At 57.5% G+C, this 15,151-nt stretch overlaps 1 protein-coding gene across 1 annotated transcript in view; it reads right to left on the bottom strand.

Annotated features, from left to right (window-relative positions):
• FAM53B (family with sequence similarity 53 member B) overlaps positions 1 to 15,151 on the bottom strand; it is a 72,286-nt gene that overhangs the window by 34,300 nt on the left and 22,835 nt on the right. The window lies entirely within an intron of this gene.

Raw genomic sequence — 15,151 nt, 5'->3', positions numbered from 1 at the left:
ACCTGCCGGGGACTGGTTCCGTGGCCACGGGCAAGTTATGAACCCAGTCTCTGCTACCCCGTCCTCAGTGGTGAGCGGTGTGACCAAAACGGTACCTGCGTCCCGGGGGTTGACTGAGCATCAAGAGAGCTCAGACCAACGGGGTCAGAGAAGTGCCTGCAGCCTCATCCTGGTGACCCAGTCTTTCTCAGAGCCCCAGCATGCTGCTGCAGGGCTCAGGGTGGCACGCGCCTCGCTCCGGCCGAGACGGTGGCTGATGCACGCTCACCGCAGCGTCCCGTACACAGTAGGAGCTTAGCTTAGTTGACAGCACTTGCAGAACATGTGCAGCCTGTAAATGTGAAGCTGAACTCCTCCTTGGAACATCGTGACCCTAACCTGCTGCTCTGCATACAGAGACCCCTAGAGTCCATGCAGAGCTGCCCACGGCGCGGCCGCCCCACAGCCCCGGGCGGGAAGAAGGGGGCGCATGGGGAGCAGCTTTCTTTAGCAGGGAGATGTGCACTCATCATCAGCCTCCCTCCCTCCCTCATCGTCCGCTCCGCAGCAGGGCTCGCGCCAACAGCAATGGTGGAAGTGGTTCTTGGTCACACGGAGGACTTTCCAACCACATTCCTGGGTCCCCGAAGACGCTCCAGCCCAGGCCACAGCCTCCTGGCTCTGTGCGGGCTCCTGCAGGTTTCCCAAGCGTGGGGCGGCGGCAGCCCTGGAACAGGCCAGCCTCTGTGGACTGAGTCTGGGGTGGAGCGCAGGATAAAAGCACGGCCAGCGGAGGCCTTTAAATGTCAGGGCAGTCATCCCTCCCTTATTTCACAACGCTGCTCCAAAACCACCTCGCTGGGCCAAGTTCTGTTACCACAAAGTTAATATCCTCTAGCAACTTCCGAGCTGGTTGTCTGCCTCTGGGGCCAGGACACATCTGGCCAGCAGAGAGATTTCTGGATCCCTGGCCAGGGTGAACTTTCTAGGGGTTTGTCCTGAATGACGAGAACCCCAGGGCCACCACCCACCCCTCCCCCCCACCCCCCACTGACTGTGTCGGAGTTTTGTTCTACCAGACTGAGAGGAACAGCCTCACCAAAATTCTTCGAGGGACGGGAGAAAATGCAGGCAATGAGTAAAAGCAGAAGGAAATGAACAATCCTCACTTTGGCCCACGCTTCTCAGGCATGGCAGCAACAGAAGAGCAGCCTGGAAGAGACGAGAGCGTTGGGACTGGACAGGCAACCCAGCACACGCTTCCAGAGCAACGCCACTGTGAGAACGCAGTTTTATTTAAAAAAAAAAAAATCACGCTTTTGTGCCCTGAGATACGCTGAATGACTCGGTCTGACGCCAGGACCCCGGTTAGCCAAAACTCACAAACTCTGGCCGCTCCTTTTCCGTTGCTCCCTCTCCATCACCGTGTTCTTATTTGCCACTTGAGGAGCACAGGAAAAGGCCACGCAGGGGCCAAGTTTCGGCTCAGCAGAGCTTTAGACAATCGGGTGGGCCGCGTTACATCACCCCCACATTCCTGACCGCCAGGGTAACAGTATTGGGGCCCTTTCTATGACTAGCTTTCAGTGAGAAATTGACAAACTCCAGTTGCTTTCCATATGGGGAAACTAAGGCACGGGGCCATCTAGATCAGGGGCCGGTAAGAAGGGCCAAACAGTAAATATTTTAGGCTTTGTGGCCCGTCCAGTCTGTTTTAACATGAAAGCGGCCATAGGCAATTTACTAAATAAGCTGACATGGCTATGTGCCAATAAAACTTTATTTGCAAAAACAGGCAACAGCCTGTGGGTTGTGGTTTGCCGATCCCTGATCTAGATGGTTTGAGGTGACAATGGTCACCTCTCCTGGAAGACACTGGCCATAACTGTAGAGTTATGAACCCTCCCCCAACACACACTTAGGAGGCCCCAGGGGTCCACCCGGCAGAGCTCTAGTTAGAATATTGAATCTATTGTAAAATATTAAGTCACACCCCACACAGAACTCCACAGACACTGGGCCTTGGTCCTCCACGGTCCTGCTCTGTGATGAGGGCATTCCCTATACCCTCCCAGCACAGGCTGAGAGGCTCATGGCTCCCCTCTGTTCCACCTAAAACCCCAGAGGAAGCAGAGAAGGCCCTAGCAGACTGAAGCAAAGGCAAGGCCAGCTCCCCTGGATGTGTGGCCTCCAAAGAGCCCTACCGGGGTCCCAAAACCTGGGATGAGGACCGTACTCCCCCCTGCTCTTTTCCTTCTCCGGGCTGGCAGGTTGTGGGCCTAGCCTCATGGCCAGCACCCTGCACCGTTGGTCTCTTTAGGGCCTGGGGCTGGGGCAGTGGGGAAGGTCCACGGAGGGAGAGGCCCTTCATTTTCTCCACACACCATCCCATGCCGAGCTGCAGGCATCACGCAGCTTCCTGAGCTCCATCGAGGCCACCGTCAGTGCCCCCATTTGGGCGCCGCACCCTGTCGCTGCTTCGAAATGGTCTCAGGTTTCAGTAATGATCCACTGTAGCCTACTTCATCCAGAATGGTGACAACTGTCACCTCAGATCGTCTAGACAATTCCAACAGCTGGTGGAGTGGGGGCCAGATCAGGCTCTCCTGGCCATGTCACGTGAGAGCCCAGCTGCCATCCCAGAACTGGCCACTGACCTCTGATCCCATCCACGTCACTGTCCTCAAACCAGAGAGCCCTGCGTGTCCAGGGCCGACCTGTCCCACCAAGGACCCACCACAGCTGAGGAAGGAAGACCTGCTCCCAGCCCATCTTCAGCTCCGTGACACCAGCCCCCACTGGCTCTAATCCTCTGTGCAGACACCCAAGGTGGGAAGGGCCTGGCACCCTGAGCTCTGCCGAGGGCCCCTGATGGGGATGGAAACTGGAACAAGCATGGACCTTGCAGGCACGCCAAGCCCTGGGAGCTTGGGGGCCACTCGGAACCTCAGTCCCTTCTGCAGAATGGGGACAGTAATCCCCACTTTCCAGGACTGTGATGAAGACAACACGGACCACCACAAACATAAATCCTGTCTCCAGCCCACAAGGAAGGTGGGGACGGGGACACGCAGGCGTTGCAAGCACGCGGTCACCCACGGCGAGAGCCATCAGTGCTGCGTCTGCACTGTCACCAGACTTGCAGGGGGTGCGGCCCAGGCCACAGGAGGGGCAGGTCTCGGCTAAAGGTTCCCGGCATGACCCATGCTGTCCGAATTCCCAGGGAGAAGGGACAGTGTCGGCAGCAGGCTGACCAGGCGAGTGACCCAAACCAATGCGGGAAGCCCCAGTGTCTCACTGCTCTGGCTTTCTTGGTTCCTGGGAGGAAAAGGAAGCCGTATCTGACTTGGTTCGCCTCCCCAAGGACAAAGTTGGTCATCCTCCTCTTTCCCCTGATGAACGTTACATGCCTTCTTGCCCCGACCTGTTGGTCTCCCGGGTGCACTCTGAGACCAGACCCCCAAGGCAGCGGATTCAGAGGGTCCCACACTTAGCAAATGACATCTGATCCTTTCTTGGGAACCTGATGGCTTTCCCCCGGGCTAAGCACAAAGACCCACTCCTTTCCCCAGCCTGCGAGGCCCACCTGAGTTGGCCCTGCCCACCACTCGCAGCCCCTCCTGGGCACCCCCCTCGCCCAGGATGCCCCTCACACCAGCTTGCTTTGCCCTGAAGTTGCCAAGCCCATCCCAACTCCCCACCTTTGTGCTTGCTCTTCCCTCTACTTAGGATGCTCTCCCTCACCACCTGTGCATGGCTGAAGGCATCTCGTCATTAGGTCACCTCCGAGTGGCCGCCCCGTCACTCCGACCTAAAGCTGGCCACATCCACCGCCTCTCCTCCCACCTGGCATCCACATTCAGCCTGTTGTATTTTCTTTATAGCACCTACCGCCACCTGAAATTTTCTTGCCTGTTGCTTGCTTATTACCTACTCCCTTTCTAGAAAATAGCTTATATGAAAATGATAATCGTGTGTGGCTTCCAGAGATATCCTCGGGGCCTCGTTGAGTGCCAGGCACTCATGAGACACCACGTGAGACAAGGAGGGAAAGAGCAGAAGAGTGAGAACACACCCCTAGTTCTGGGATGCTAGGTGGTACGGGGAGACCACGCTCGGCCCAGAACTGCGCAGCAGGAAGAGGGCAGGCGTTCCCACAGCAGCTCTGGCGGACCCCAGAGCCCGGGGCTCATTTCCAGGCCCACTGGCCTCTGAGCCCGGCGGCGGCAGGGGGGGCGGACCGGCTCTTCCCTCTGCTCCCCTCGAGGCTCCGCCAACAGGAGCACTGGGAGGGGGGCTGCATCTTCCTGCCTGTCTCCCGTGGCTGTCACCGTCACCGGCCCGGTTCCTGACCCGGGAAGGCCCTCTGTCCCATGCACGAGAGCTGAGGCTGCAGCCTGCAGCCTTCCCGACATGTGCAGAAGCAGCCGCACCGCGCTTCCTGTCCCCAGCCCCGGCGGGCCCTGGGCCCTGGGGCCTCCAAGCTCTGCAGCTTGCAGAACCGCGGCCTCTTCCCTTTGTCACCCTCGCCGGGGCGGGAGCAGCTTCCTGCAGTTGCTTCCTCCATGATATCTGGTGTTCACGTCTTGGCTTCTCGGTTCTCCAGAAACCCAATTAACAACTGCTCACGGTGACCCCTCTGTGGACATACGGGTGGTTTCTGTCCCTTGCCGGGGCCCTGGCTGCTGCAGGCAGTCTTCCGCACGCTCTCTGTGCACAGAGCTCTGGTGAGGAAGCAGCTGCGGCCCCCACCACCGCTACCACCCGCTCCACGCAGATTAAATGCATTAGAAGGCCCTGCACTATCTCAGGAAAGGGTTGGTGCCTGGTGGCCTTCGGTGACATATTACTGATGTGAGCTCACTGCTACTGCTCGCGAATGGAGCTTCTGGTCACTGCGCTGTATTTTGGAAGCAACCATCTCCTTTGTTTTCCAAGACAGAAAAGAAAGCCACCCCTCTCCCCCCCCCCGCCAAAAAGAGTTATCCAAGAGCCCTACTATGCCCAACTTTCAAAGGAGGCATTGTTAATCATTTGGCCCTAAATAGGCAATTACCACCCACTCCAAGTCCAGTCGAACCAAGTTCCCGCCGGCCTGGGGACTGCAGCAGAGGGCCTGCCCTGCTGTGTGGCATTTGCTTTCTTTAGTTCTCAACTGTGGCCCGATGCTGGGAGAAGCAGCAGTAATTCAGGACGGCTGATACTGCAAAAATGTTGTAAATAAATGGCCCCCGTCCACAGGGGAGATTCTACGTCACTGCCATGCTTAGGACCGTGGAGGGCTGTGCTGCCAGAGTCGAGAGTCAGCTTCCACCCTGTGCTGGCCCCATGAAAACCCGTGGCTGCACCGGGCAGAGGCACAGGCTCGTGTCAGATGTGTGGGCTCTGGGCCTGGCTCATAATCCAGCACATGTCCATCTCAGTGATACCTTTCTCTGCTTCCCCATCTCCCACCCTCCCGGGGGCTCTCTCAGCCCCACAGCCTTGCCAAAGGCTCCTTCCCAGGAGGTGTTACCCCAACATCCCCAATAAGGAAGCAGGAAGAGGGTGGGGAATGCCAAAATCCCTCCAGGTCCGTCATGCATCCCCGTCCCCTGCGTCCTTCCGGGCTGGGCTGGGATTACAGGCTCTGGTAGTGGATTCAGAGAGGGCACTAGAGATGCCACATTTCCCAGAGCTGCTGCCCAGCTGCCGTAAACAGACCAGATGTGGCACAGCTGAAGCGGGATCCAGCGTGACAAGCACTCAAACCTGTAAGAGAATCCTCCTGTGGCCCTAAGCTGCCCCCAGCCTTCCCCAGCCCAAGGCCAGAGCGGCACCCACGTTCGAGCGGGCAAGGACTGAGAAGCTTCGGCACAGGAGTCAGAGGTCCAGGGACAGGGTAGGAATCGAGCTTCCACAGCAGGGAAAGACAGCCTGGGTAGGCAAAGCACCGAGACGCAAAGGATTTGGGGGTGGGATGGCTTCAAGAATGCTTGCAGAAACCACAGGAATCGCAGTGATCGACTAGACTTCACTTTTACTGAGAAAAGATGGAGAAGATATACTGGCAAAGTGAGGGCTGTGGGCCAGAAACCAAGACAGACTGACATCCAGCATACACTAAACTGAGTAGTTTAAAAGAAGTGGTCTTTGGGGATTAAGGCAATGGATTCTCTGCCCAGTGAGGTCCGTGACTCCGGTGACTTGGAAGCTAATGACAAGATGAAGCCATTGGCCGGTCCTGTTGTACACCTCCAGAATGTCTGAGCCTCAAACGCAGATCAACACGTGTACTGCCCCCACCATGGGCTCGCCCACTATCATTTGCCCATGGCCTCTTGTCTCCCCACAGCCCTCAGTCTGTGTGGCTCACCCTGCCAGAAGGAGCTTTCTTCAGGGTGCTGTCACTGCCTTGCTTAAAACTCTCTGATGCCCGGGGCGCCTGGGGGGCTCAGTCATTCAGCGTCTGCCTTCGGCTCAGGTCATGATCCCAGGGCCCTGGGATCGAGCCCCACATCGGGCTCCGCGCTCTGCGGGAAGCCTGCTTCTCCCTCTCCCACTCCCCCTGCTTGTGTTCCCTCTCTTGCTGTGTCTCTCTCTGTCAAATAAAGAAATAAAATCTTTAAAAAAAAACAAAACAAAAAAACAACTCTCTGATGCCCCCCTCCTTGCACTTAAAATAAAAGCCAGAGGACTTGAGAGTGCCTACTGAGGAAGCCCCTATGCTGGGCCCCTTGCCCCCTCCTCCACTCTATTCCAGCCACACCGGGGCTCCTCCCAGCCCCTCCCGACTCTGACCTTTACACCTGTGCTTCTCCTGTGGCCCCCCCCCATCTCACCCCCGAGCTCTGCCAGGGATGCCTCGTGGCTTATTTCCCTCATGAGGCTGAGTCTAATGTGCTGTGAGAACATTCTGGAAGCCTGGCCTCTTCCAAAGGCTCCCACAAGCCTGAGACACCTAGCACACACAGCACCTGGACAGGGCATAAGCAGTCCCACTGGGTTCCTGCTCCTTCACTCCGCCCCCAACCCCAGACTCGGGATGATGAGCAGGGACTCGGAAGCTGCCTTTAAGAACCCACGCACAGGGACTTGACTCACAAATGCCCATGCTGCATGTTAGCTGTTTTTCCAGACAGTTCTAAGGCAGCTACGTCCCCAGCTCAGCACAGGTCAACCCCAAGTCCTCTCTGGTGCTCGGGAAGGTTCACTGCCAGGTAGGGATGCCACTGCTCTGCTGGCACAATGACTCAGCAGGGGCCCATCCAAGGACTTGGAAGTAGGAAAACTGGGCTCTGGAAGCCCTTCTCCAGGTCACGCCTTTCCAAATCCAGGCTGACCCAAGGCCATCTGACTGAGGGGCCTTGACTCCTGGTGCGGTCTCCACACGAGATATGCCCACCCTGGCCTCTGCAGAGTCACCAGGCCAGGCCTGTGCCCAGCTCTGCTGCTCCCAAACGCCGCTCCGTTGGGGAGCTCCCGAAATACTGTGGCACCAGGGATTCAGACCCTGGAGAGGGGCCCAGGAAGCTGCAGTCTGTCTCGGCCGCCCCTGCGCACAAGTACACATGGTCACAAACCCAGGGCTCAAAGAGGCAAGACAACAGGCTCACAGTCACAGCACAGTGAGGTGCAGAACCGGGTCTCAACCCGGGTCTTCTAACTCCAGACACAGCTACGCTCCCAACGACAGGCCACGCTTCGTCTCCCCCGTGCTACAGGAAGCATCTACCATGCGGCAGCTGGGCAAAACCCCAACATCGGAGACCCAGAGCCCTAGGTCCAAACCCCCACAAGGCAACTCAACAACTCAAGTCAGGCCCTCGGACCAGCCACAGAAGCCTCTGGGCGCCAGGCCCTCTTCTGGGGAGCAGAAATACGGCTGAGGACCTGAGCGGCAGACAAAGAATCCCCACAGTGAGGACAGCTCGCATTCAATGAATAGCAGCTCCTTCTTTTTGACAAATTCTCTCCCTACTCCTAAAATGTGGCCGCCAGTAGCAATGATGACAGCTGGCTCTTACCGAGGGCTTACCCTGGGCACACATGAGTGTGTCACGCTGAAGAACTCATTCAGGGTTGCCAGCAACACAACAAGTGAAGGTGTTGCTACCCCACCTCGGCGATGGGGAAACGGGTGCCAAGAGGTCAAGGAAGTTGCCCAGGATGAGGCTCAAGCCCACCACATGGGCAAGGCCAAGGCCCTGTTCTCTACCAGCCCTCTGTTTCCCCACGTCTCAGCCCACAGTCTGCTTCTTCTCCAGCGGGCTGGGGGGCAACACAGGGTTTCTCGAAACCCTCCCCTGTGGGCCCCTGGAGTTGAACCAAAGAGGCAAGGACCACCTGGCCCATAGCCCTTCCCACTCTGGCTTCCGTGGAGTGGGACTAGAGAGGTCCTCAGGTGTGCTGGCCTCCAGAGGACAGGGCCCCTAGCTCGCAGGCCTCTGTGCCCAGGACCAGAGCAGGGCCTGGCAGCTGAGGACGCTCCAAGCACATCTGGGGAGCCAGAGGGGCTCCCACCTGGACGACTGGCTTCCAAAGCAGAGGCCCTCCAGAAAGCCCTGGGCACCCCAGAGCTTTGTTGCCTCACATCTTCTAAGACACCTTTTGGCTCAGAAAGGCCCACAATTAAAGTGTGGAAAATCACCGAGTGGCACTAAAAGCTGCCTCGCTGGCATGTCCCCAGCTGAACTCCTTCTACTTTTCTTTTTCCCGGGGAGATCAAAGCTATTGTGTCAACACTCAGCCCCAATCCGAGTGACCTGAAGCGGATTGCTTATGCAAGCTGGGGGCTGCAACTAGGGACAGCAAGGAGTGATCCAAGCGTCTGCACAGGGGTTTCCCTCAATTGTGAGAACCCCCGTCAGGGGTGCTGCACTGTTACTGACAGGCCTACCTCTGCCAGAAAAGAAACCCCGGACAGAACTGAAACTAATCTCTGGCTCGGCCCTCCCCCCATCACCACAGCTGGCAGGACCCCGGCCTCACGCTGACACTACCTCTCCCAGGAGCGGCGAGCCCCGCTGATGCCCAGAACCAGAGGAACAGGAGACCAGCTGCAGGGTGCGGCTCTGATGTTCATCGGAGCGCCAGCCACTGGCCGGATCCACACCGCCTGACTCCTCCCCTCACCCATGAGAAACAGGAACTGCCATTCCCATTTTACAGACAAGGAAATGGAGGTCTACAGAGGGTGACTTGCCTAAGGCACACAGCTCAAAAGTGGCAGAAAGGGAAACTGAGCCCCTTTCTGATTCCAGAACTCATGCTTTCACCTCCCCACCCTCTAGGTCCTGTAAGGGTCGCCTACCTGGAAAGGCCAAGTGGGCCATCCTCGTGGAGGACAAATCACAGCAGCAGGGGGAGCACTGAACCCAGAGTCAGGAGGCCCAGGTTCCAGCCTTTAGGAGTCCTAAAGAACCACGTGGCTTTGGGCAAGTCACTGACTCCCCCGGGACTCCAGAGGCCTCACCCTCAAGTGAGGAGACTGACAGAGGGCAGATCGATCAGCAGTGGCTGCCAAGATCACAGACGGATGGAGTCTAAGGCCTCCCAGTTCAACCAGAAAGACTGCTGCAATCGATTAGCAATGTCTGTCAGGAGCACAGAACAGACGTGCTGGATCAGCGCCCAGAGCTGCCACCCCTGGCCAACCACCCCTTGACGGTCCAAGTTTTTTGGTTTTTTTTTGTTTTTTCTTAAGATTTTATTTATTTATTTATTTGAGAAAGAGAGAGAGAGAGAGAAGGTGAGCAGGGGGAGGAGCAGAGGGAGAAGGACAAGCAGACTCTGAGCTGAGCGTGGAGCCCAACACGGAGGCCTGATCCCACGACCCTGAGATCATGACCTGAACCAAAATCTAGGGTCACACGCCTAACCGACTGAGCCACCCAGGCGCCACTCTGACAATCCAAGTCTTAAAGACTCTCTTCCTTTGTTCAAGCCCATTCTGATTGTTTCCTTTTATTTAGCATTTATTTCATTCCAATTAGCAATCCCGGGCTTTCTATGACCACCTGTACTCTGTGCCATAAGGGGCGGTCCTTCGCTGAGTGCCTCTGTCTGCCGTCAGCGTGGTTCCCCAGGCCAACAGGAAGGGCCTACGGGTACAAGGCAGCAGAAAACGAAAACCAGCAGCACAGCCGGCCGGGGGCAGTGCAGACAGGAGGAGGCCTTGAAGGCTCGGGCGCACCAGGCCCGAGCCCAGGGACTTTGCCAAGGGAAAGCGCAGCTGGCTGGGGCTGCTGGGGCTGCCTGAGCAGGGCGGTCGTGCAGCCAGGGGTGTGAGGGCCACCCCACATGGTGAAAGGAACCCCAACTGGCAAGCAGGGCGGAGAGTGGAAGGCTGACCCAGGGACGGCCTGCCAACAAAGAGCCACGGGTTGCCGATGAGCATCTGCGATACCCCTGACGGCTTCCGGCAGCAACTCCTTACCCCTCAGAGCCCCCACCGCCCCAGCCAAGCCGGCTGTCCCAGACTCGTCTCCCGGACTCACCCTGGACCAGCTCTCGGCAGAGCATCTAACCTCGTGCTGCTCCCCTACCCCGCGCCGCCCCCCGCCAGCTTGCTTGGGCCCCTCACACATCTGCTACCACAACAGTTGCTGCCTGTTCTGGGGCTTGCTCCAGGAGGTTTGAGGACTCAGTGTGTGGGCAGCTGCGATCAATCAAACCTCTGTTTCAGCATCCCGACCCCTCCTCACAAATGTCTCGCTTCTGTTTGAAGCACTGTTGAGAAATACAATTTGTTGCTCTTGCAAGCTGACCAGCTTGGAATTAAAAATACAGCAAGACTGGGACGCCCAGGGGCACGGCATTCCGTGGGTAATCTTTTTAACTGCTGCTTTCTTCTGAGATCTTTGCTCACACACATGTGATCTGTGTCTAAATGGCCATGCATAGCTCAGGTCTCGCTGGGAGTCAACCAATGCTTGGTAGTCAAGCCAGGTCTCAGAGAAGCAGTAACAAATCATGTCAGCAAAAGTCCCGCTAGTAAACAACTCCTATGCTCAGGCTGGGCCCTGCTCTCAATGACACACATTGTCATTCTGCAAAGGAGGCTTCGGCTTCACAAAAAACACCAGGCAGAAGGGGTCACGTGGGGAAAGCTGAGAGGGAGGTCAGCAAAATGTGACCTGGGCAGGGACAGGCACGACTGCCCCTCTGGGCTGCCTTCAAGCAGCTGCTCCCAGAGCTGAGTGGTTGTGATGACAATTAACAGGACGGGGCGGGCCTTCCTGGGCTGGGTCCTGGCGGCATTTCTCCCACTGGGGTGCCCTCCTCTCTGCAACCACCCTCTCTCACTCCGGAGTCAGATGGCTGGGGCACCTGCAGCCTCGTTCGGCATCCCTGCCCACGATCCGGGTACTGAGGTTTTAAGAAGACATGAGCAGGGCACCTGGGTGGCTCAGTCGTTAAGTGTCTGCCTTCGGCTCAGGTCATGATCCCAGGGCCCTGGGATCGAGCCCCGCTTCGGGCTCCCTGCTCCGCGGGAAGCCTGCTTCTCCCTCTCCCACTCCCCCTGCTTGTGTTCCTCTCTCGCTGTCTCTCTCTCTGTCAAATAAACAAATAAAATCTTTAAAAAAAAGAAGACGTGAGTAAAGACAGTCTGAAAGCAACTGCTATCCCCGGGCCCCCTGTGCCCTGGCTTCACTGCCCGCCGGCTGGAGAGCTGCGCCCCGAGATGCAGCTGGGAAGGGGCAGGGCCTCTCGTGGGCTCCCAGGATCATGTCTCCACTCGCGGTAGTGATTCCGACTCCGTCACCACTTCACACCCCTTGGCTCTGAGCACGGAGCTCACCAAGGGCTGGGCTGAGCTGCAGGGCAGGCCTCCTTCCCATTTTCAAAAGGAAAGGATGAGGCAAGAAGAGGAACAAAGAAGAAGTAAATGGCAAGGACAGAAAAGGGAGGGGAAAAACAGAAGGAAAGAGACAGGCAGATACAGAAAAAAGGGAGCCCTTCTAATGCACGGAGTGTGCCTCCTGGGACCTTCATGCTCTCTCCCAGTTCCGCCTCTGGAGTCGCCCGCAACGAGCCCATGCCCTACCCGCCAAGATGTGCAGCAGCAACGCCAACGATAACGGTCAGCACTCGCTGCACACCAGCCAGGGCACCAGGTCGTGTGTGTGTGTGTGTGTGTGTGTGTGTGTGTGTGTGCGCGCGCGCGCGCATGCAGGCCAGCAACGAGACACGCACAGACGTCTTCAGAGCTACGGGTACACACACACGTTCATACGTACACACATCTGCACGTCCAGCCGGAGATGCACGTGTACACGCTGACACATCACACGTGCGCGCACACGGGCGTGCACACACACACACAGGTGCGCGCACACACACGGGCGCGCACGCACACACGGGTGCGCGCACACGCGCACGCACGCACACATGCACACACACACAGGCGCGCACACACATGGGCGCGCACACATGGGCACGCACACATGCACACAGGTGTGCGCACGCGCACACACGCACACACACAAGCGCGCACGCACACACGCACAGGCGCGTGCGCACACACAGGCGTGCACACACACGCACACACAGGCGCACACGCACACACGCGCGTGCACTATCTCCCTTATTCCCCCCGACAGTCCTAGGGCAGTAGCAACAACAGCAGCTGCGGTGGTGGAATGATGTGCTGCACAGAGACGTGAGGCAGTTTGCCCGGGGCCGCCAGCCTCCTGACGCTCATCTGGAGGCCTTGCGATGTGCTGATGTCCCCCCAGCCCCCAAATGCAGATCCAAAAGTGAACACCATGTTCCAGAAGGATCTCGGGAGGCGCTGTAATGGGCAAGGCCGAGGGGCTCTGGGCACCCTGCCTCACGGCCGGAGGAAAGCGCCTGCGTGTTCACCCATGTGCCGGCAGTGTGTGCAGCCCCAGAGAGCGCCTGCAGGAAGCTGGGGTTTGTCAGAACTCCCAGGCGCTCCAACCGAAAAGACACTCTGCACCAATCTCCTACACCTGGTCGCAGATGTACACACACAAAGGGGCTCCTTCACAGAAATGTTCAATTAGCACCCCTCGCCCCCCCCAAATAAGTGAATATTTATAAACCAAGATCACAAGACCTATGAAAAAGAGTCCAAGATCCAGCTTGGAGAAACAGAGCCATGCTGACCGTGGTGCAAGCCTATCTTTCCAGAGATGCGCAGACCCTGCTCCCTCCCTGGCAGTGACAAATGCTGAGAAAGCCACAGCCCACAGAGACTGGTATCTGGGGGCAGCAGTCCCACATGGGCTGTCACCTGGCAGTGAGCAGGTGTCTGTACGCCGGTGACAGGCTCGGCTCGTGGGGTTCCCAGGCACAGGGTCCTACACGTTCCAGGCTGGATCTAGGGCTCTCTGCAAAGGCATTGGGGTGGCCTCAGGCCCGGCTTTCAGAGCTCCTGCAAAAGTAAGGTCCATGAGGCCACAAACTACCCAGCTGGGGAGCCAAAGCAGGCCAGGCCCCGGGGAGAGAGGGCTGGCTGGGGCTCTAGAGGCACGGTCGGGGTGGTTCAGGGTCCATCCCCAGGGCTCCGGCCTCCCCCTCCTGGCATACACCCTTCCCAGGGGCCCCGTCTTCACTTTCCCCGGACTCTGCCCTACCCAGGCCTTGGCTAGAGAAAAGCAGGCGGAATCAGGGCGGCCTCCCCAGGATCTTGGAGGCCTGCCTGGAGCCAGTGAAGCAATCTACACATCTGGGCACAGCCCCACGGAGCAATATATTTTCAAGCAGTTTCTACCCAACTGAGGACGGGGAATGTCTTTAGTGATGCCAGTGCTGTTCCTCCAGCTTGTGGGCAGTAAAACAGAATAACATGGGTAAGTTGTTTTTATTACCTATCTAGCTTATTAGCTCATAAAATAAGCTCAACATTAAAAATTTAACTGAAGCCATTTATCGCATCCAGGACTCAGGGCTCTGGGTTTCCCTCAGAAAGTCACCTAAATCTGTCACCTTTCCAGCCTTTTTACCTATTTAAATTCCTGCAGGGAAGGAAAATTCCAGTTGCGTGTCCAACGTAAATGAACGTGGGTTTGATCGTTGTCTAGCTAGTAAAGCAAAGAATGTCCGCCACTCAGGAAAAAGAAAGGGACACACCTGGAGGAGTGACGGAACCTGGCCAGTGCGGGGCGGAGGGTGGAGCCCCAGTGGCACGGGAAAGGCGCAGCATGTCACCAGCTTGTCCTCCGGCTGCCCCAGGCCAGGCCGGGCTCTGGAGCAAAGGGCCAGACAGTCTGGACTCTGGGACCAGGTGCATGCTCAAGACTCGAGACACCTGACCCTCTTCTTTTGTTGGGAGGGGGGGACCTCTAGGCTGGGAGGGGGGCTAGAGAAAGGAAGGAAATGCCATCAACAGAAGCTACATTTTTATTCTAAAGCAAAAGGAGGTCCAGCTGAAAAAGCAGCTCTGGGCACTGAAGGAAGGCCATTCTGCCCAAAAGAGGAGTGGACATGGGAGCCCGCCTGCCCAGAGGCGGCCACATGCTGCATGAGCAAGGCCAGCCAGGTTCCGTCCCTTAACACCCACCGGTGACCGAGGCTTCCATAACAAGACCAGCAAAGACAACAGTTAAACCGTAGCATGAAGCACCTGAAGGCCTCTAGACACAGAACAGAGAGACCCACACCTACCCGTCCTTCACTGGATGGGTCACAAGGGCCAACCCTAGTCCCCAAGCCTCACTGTCATGCTCAGGCCTCCTCGGTAAGAACCAAACACAGGTGGCACCCAGGTTCGGAGACTGTCCCGTAGACGGTGTACTCACTCCACATTCATCTCATTCAAATCAATCCCCGAGCGCAGTGTTAGCACAAGGCGGGGCTCCAAGACACAGAGGATAAAGTGCAAGGGACGGGGCACGTGGCCGGAGGCCTCGCCTCCAGTGAACAGCGAGGATGATTACAAAGGTGGCACAGAGGATGGCAATCACAATTTCTGGATGGTCTCATGCTGTCAACGGGTTCATCAAATGAGTAAGTGCTTCCACCCATCTCTCACCCTCTGAAACCATGACCCACGGTCCTGATCTCAGGATCGGCAACATCCGAGTGACAATGAATCCTGGCCTGCACTGCAGGGCTGGGGTCCTGGGACAGAGGCTCCAGTGAAATGCTGGAAGGGGGTCACCAGTGCTTGATGACAATGGTCTCCCCCCCCAACACCCCACCTCTCACCATCTGTCTGCTCCAA

Source organism: Halichoerus grypus, chromosome 7, assembly GCF_964656455.1.
Source record: "Halichoerus grypus chromosome 7, mHalGry1.hap1.1, whole genome shotgun sequence".
Taxonomy (NCBI): Eukaryota; Metazoa; Chordata; class Mammalia; order Carnivora; family Phocidae; genus Halichoerus; species Halichoerus grypus.
This window is presented reverse-complemented; position numbering and strand designations above follow the sequence as displayed.